Here is a 5914-nt window from a genome sequence, read left to right on the forward strand (position 1 = left end):
AGGTAAAGGCAGGAGCTGTAGGGGATGGCTTGGAGGCTCCTGGTCCTGGGCATGACATAAAACTGCACCCTGCCAGGAGTGGGTGGCCTGGTGGGGCTTCCAGTGGCATGGCAGTCTCCAGGAAATGCCAGGTCAGTTATCACCCTGGTGAAAGGTGGGTTGGGGAACCTTAATAACCAGGTAGGTTACCCCAGAGAAGGGTCCAGAAGGTGAACTCAGAACAGAGAGTGGGGCTATAGATTTGGAAGCCTGACTTTAAATCCCTTGACTGGTCAATGCTGGGGCCAGGACCAGAAGGGTCAAAGGGCCCACTGTGAGGGATGCCCAGAGCTGGGAGCCTGGGGTCCCAACTGGCTTAAAGGTGAGGCCAGGGCCTGTGAAGCCAGAGGTCCCAGAGGGACCACACCCGTAAGGGGGAGCACCTCAGGGAACTAGGCAGCCTACAGTGAAGGCAGAATATGCTACCTGAGTGGAGGGACCTTTTAGGGGTCTGGACTGGAGGATTCTGGGGCCCAGTGCAGGGCCGGTGAGGTTAAGATCTATGGTTGCCATCTGCAAGGCTCGGGCTGTGGTGTAGGGGAAGAACAGAGCCGCAGATAGAGCCCCTTGGCACCGGGGCAAGAAATAGGCAGCCTCCTGCCTAATTAACATCCTAACTAGATATCATCATGGTGTGGCAGATGAGAAGGTGGGCAGTTGGCCCAGAAACAAGTGGGCGGGCCATTGATAGACCAGCACCAAGAAGGCCCCCTGTTACAGATGCCATATTAGATCAAGCCATGTATTAGTATTGCCTTGATTGTAAACAATGCAAATAGCAACTTCTATTGAGTTATCTAACTCTGCCCAATATAACACCCTTATAATTTCATTAAAATTTAACAAAGTAGGATAAAGAAATCTACTGTAGGTGTCTACCTCATGTTAATTTAAAAGTTCTATCAAAATGTTTTGTTCTGCACACTGAATGCAGTACAGGTCTTGTGGGAAAATATATTATATGACCATATTATCAAAGTCTGTATGCTAAGGCATATATGCAACTTTAATTTGGTATTTCTTAACTTTTGAGTATTTTTTCAATCTTAATGTTTAATGTAGATATTTGGGATGTAGGAGTCAATACACATGAAGGTTAACATAAATGCATGCTTTCATAAAGGTAGGACAAGATGATAAAAAGTTTGCAAAGAACAGTGCCTTATAATGTAATATAACCTATACTCTACACATTTGAAAAGGAAACTTGGGCAATAGAGCAAGGTGTCAAATGATATTATATTGAGTGGGAAGTATTATATCTAGAAAGGATATATATGGAACCATTGAAACAAATATAAAATCTAAGTTCAGTGCATATAAAAATACCCATACTAAGCCCCCCTCTACATATTACATGTGTTATGCAATTACTTGGTGAATTGCACAATTAATTTAGATTGGCTACATGTGCATGTTAACTATCACATGTTAAAAAGGTACAACCACATATGAAGCTACAGCTGGAAAATATGTAATAACTTTAAAGTTGGCTTCTATCCAGATTTAATTTGAACATATAGCACAGGTATGCCCCCATGGCTGGAAGACCTGTCAGCTGACAGGACTCCTATCTGTGGCAGCATCCCATGGGCAACCAGCAAGACTCCCAGCTGTTGGCAGGGCTCCACAGGCTGCCATGGCTGGAAGTCCCATCCTCTGACAGGACTCAGCCACAAGAATTTGCTACTAATATGCTAGTGCAGAAGCAGCCTGGGTTCATGATCCTGGACTCCCACTCCACTGGCAATAAGGCTGGATCCCACAAGCATGACTCCTGCCATGCATGTGTGGCATGGCAGGAGGCATGATTGCTTGGATCACAACTCAAATCCTGTTATACCTTTACCTGAACACCTAGAGGGTTCCTGATATGTAGACTAATGTTCATTCATATGTTTTTTAAAAATAATTTAAAGCTCAGTCAATCAAAACTCCTATTAAATTTATCAGAAACATGATCAAGCCTTAGGAGATACTTGTTTTCAAAAGACGGTAGAGTGGAGATATACATTCAACGAATAAAGTACTGAGAGAAGAATAAATTCTTCAGAATAGGCATGCTATTATTGGTGTATACAAATGCAGAATCATAACCACTTTTATGCTCTACTTTTGAGCAGCACTAACACTTTTAAACAAAATATGTGGTCATCACACAGGTATATAAAGAGCTAACTATTGTGTTTAATAATTAAGTTCATTGCTTATGATGTATTAAAATATTAATTTTATTTTAATGCATCTTAAAATGTTAAAATTAGTTCTTTAATTAACCTCTAGTCAATTTTTAGAATAATTGTTCAGATTTAATTTTTCTGAGTAATCCAAGGACATCAGCAGCTAGCTAAGGGTTTTCTGTAGAATATATTAAAAAAATAGGATTTTGGTGGATTATCTTTTTTTTTTCCTTTTAAGTTTCCATTGGTTCAAGTATATTTAAACATGTATTATTCACATCTTTTCTTTCTAATGCATAATTTAGGCAAATATCAAAAACTATATGAACAATCTATTATCTTTTTATTAGAAACTAATAGATTTAGGCTATCTGTATTATAAATTTGGAATGCTTCTCATTTGAGGGCAAAATTGGCATTCTGACCAGGATGAGGAATAATTGGCTTGAACTTAAAGAATGCTCAAATAGAAACTTTATTTATGAATTTACTTATTTAATGTCATGCATAGTTTCACAGCCCAATTTTGACATTGAGACTGAGGATTATTATCTTGATCTCCTGTGTAAATTGGTAAATGCCACACTAATATTGCATTATAATCAGGATTCTAGATCTCTACAATGGGTGCATCTGCATGTTCATTAATGTGCTCTTGCTATAGCACATTAAATTTAGTACCTGTGGGCTCCTATACACATTCAGTGAGCCTGGTCTGATGTGCTGTAATTCCAGTGCATTGGAGCAGACTCAATCAATTGAGTCTGCTGAAGCATGGAAATTAACATGCTCCAGAAGCTTCCAATGTCATGTGTATCTGTGTCCATGCTGAAAAATGGCAATGGGGCACTTTAAACTGAAGTGTGTTCAATGAGCTTTAGTTCAAAGCACCCCACTGCCATTTTTCAGTGTAGGGATACTGATACACATGATGGCCCAGGTGTTTAATTAGCATGGCTGTAGGAGCTGCACTAATTAAAGTGGTCCCCCTCCCCCCAGCCTCTGGAGCACTTGTATAAATGTTCTGTAATATGAGTTACTACACAAAGATGCATTAGCCTGCATTAATGTGCAGTAGCAAAGGTTGATTTTTTTTGTGTTGCTTAATGCACATTACCACAGTTTTGCTGTGACACACTAATGTGCAGTAGAATAGTCTACTGTGTATCAAGGTGTCTTGTGTAGTCATTCCCAGTGAGACCAAAATTTATAAACAGTCTTTAAATTCAGTATCAAGAATCAACTAAACTTGCAATCAATATCTTTCGCTATGAAAGACCTTTCAGTCCTGATTTCCCACTGAGAATACTATGATGTGGTAAAAATAAAAATAATTTTGATTTTTTTTCTCATTCTGTTATCATAGATTCATAGGTGTTCAGGTTGGAAGGGACCTCAGTAGATCATTGAGTCTGACCTCCTGCCCTGGGCAAGAAAGAGCGCTGGGGTTAGATGACCCCAGCCAGGTGCATATCTAATCCTCTTAAAGACCCCCAGGGTAGGGAAGAGCACCACCTCCCTTGGAAGCCCATTGAAGATTCTGGCAACCCTTACTGTAAGGAAGTTCTCCCTGATGTCTATCCTAAATCTGCGGTCTGTCAGTTTGTGGCCATTTTTCCTAGTTACTTCAAGAGGTGCCCTGGTAAACAGAGCATCTCCTATTCCTTGCTGCCCTCCCCCTGATGAATTTGTAGGCAGCCACAAGATCACCTCTCAGCCTTGTCTTGTGGAGGATGAAGAGATCTAGGACCCTCAATATCTCCTAATTGGGCTTTGCCTACATGCCCCTAACCATACAAATAGCCCTTCTCTGAACCTTCTCGAAATTGTCCACATCCCTCCTGAAGTGTGGTGACCACAACTGGACACAGTACTCCAACTGCAGCCTGACCAATGCTGCATAGAAGGGAAGTATCACCTCCCTGGATTTGTTTGTCATGCATCTGCTAATACATGATGAAGTGCAGTTAGCTTTACTGATCACTTGTCACAATGATGAATCATGTTCATCTATCTCTCTATGTCAAGGAAAGCTATGCATTCCTGCAGGCCGACATTGACACCTAGGGTGGACAACTGGAGACCCTTTGGGTTAAAATCCATGGGGAACATGGCACAGGGGACACAATGGAGGGAGTCTATTAGAGACCACCTACCCGGGATCAAGAGCTTGGCCAGGAGTTCACCAGGGAATTGGCTGAGGCCACACACTCCTGGGTGCATGGTTGTCATGGGAGACTTCAACTACCCACACAACTCATGGGAAAAGTGCTTGGCCAAATCTGAACGGTTGCAAAGCTTTCTCATGTGCATGGATGAGCTCTATCTGATGCAAGAAGTCTACAGGCTGATGAGAGGTAAAGCGCTGCTCAACCTGGTACTGGCAATGGGGGATGACCTAATTGGTGACCTAATGATTGAAGGATGGCTGGGTGACAGTGACCACAAGATGATTACCTTCACCATCTGCCATAAAGCTGACAAGTCAGTCAGCAATACAGAAGTCATCGACTTCCAAGATAGATGACTTTGAAAAGCTCAGATGGCTTATTGGCAAGGCCCTAGGGGACCATGACCCAAAGGGGAGGGGAGTTCAGGAAGAGTGGCTGCTCAAAAGAGCAATCCTGGATGCACATGCAAAGTCTATCCCATTTCAGAGGAGAGGCAGCAGAAGGGCACAGCAGCCCCCTTGACTCCGAAGAGAACTAGCAGATCTCCTGCATCTAAAAAGAAAGGTCTACAAAGGATGGAGGACTGGATCTACCTCTGGGGAGGAATATTCCACACTGGTCTGGACCTGCAGGGAGTGAACCATGAAAGCCAAGGCTGCGACGAAACTCCAACTAGCTACAAGTATGAAGGACAATTAAAAAGTCCTTTTTTAGATATGTGAGGAGACAGTGGAAAAGCAAGGGCACCATTGGACCCCTCCTAAACCAGATGGGACAACTGACACACAGGAAAAAGCCAACTTCCTAAATGGGTACATTGCATTGTTTTTTCACCAGTCCCAAGGGATGCCCCTGCCCATTACAAGATGGGAAGGCCTGGGTGACGGAGATTCCTTACCGTCCATCAATGCTGACCTTGTAAAGGAACACCTTGAGAGGCTGGATAACTTCAAGTCAGCTGGCCCTGACAGTTTACACCCCAGGGTACTCAAGGAGCTGGCGACCATCATAGCCCAGCCTCTGGCACGGATCTTTGAGAACTCCTGGTGCTCTGGTGAAGTACCCAAAGATTGAAAGAAGGCCAATGTGGTGCCTATCTTCAAGAAAGGGAGGAAAGAGGATCGGGCAAACTACAGGCCCATCAGCCTGACCTCTATCCCAGGGAAGGTTTTAGAATGGTCTCTTTGAAAAGTCTTTTCTTAACAGACTGGCTTATGGCAGCATCCTGAGGGATAGCCACCATGGGTTTGTTGTGGGTAGGTCTTGCTTGACCAATCTCATTTCCTTCTATGACCAGGTGACCTAGCACCTGGGCAAGGGAGAAGAGACTGATGTCAAATATCTTGACTTTAAAAAAACCTTCAATCAGTATCCCGTGATCAACTCTTAGCAAAACTGGCCAACTGTGGCCTCGGCTTCATCATGATCCACTGGCTGGGGAATTGACTCCGTGGTTGGACCCAGAGGGTGGTGTTTGATGGAAGTCAGTTGTCATGGTGCACTGTGACCAGTGGGGTCCCTCAA

At 43.2% G+C, this 5914-nt stretch overlaps 1 long non-coding RNA gene across 1 annotated transcript; it reads right to left on the bottom strand.

Annotated features, from left to right (window-relative positions):
* Positions 1–532: 532 nt before the first annotated feature.
* On the bottom strand, positions 533–2494 carry LOC109321958. The gene is made up of 3 exons (XR_002104248.1): positions 2485–2494; positions 823–824; positions 533–656 (listed from the first exon to the last, which is right to left on the bottom strand). It is a non-coding gene; the product is annotated as an uncharacterized LOC109321958 (long non-coding RNA).
* Between the last annotated feature and the right edge of the window lie 3420 nt (positions 2495–5914).

The sequence above is a fragment of the Crocodylus porosus genome, unplaced genomic scaffold, assembly GCF_001723895.1.
Source record: "Crocodylus porosus isolate Cpor-Errol unplaced genomic scaffold, CroPor_comp1, whole genome shotgun sequence".
NCBI lineage: Eukaryota > Metazoa > Chordata > Crocodylia > Crocodylidae > Crocodylus > Crocodylus porosus.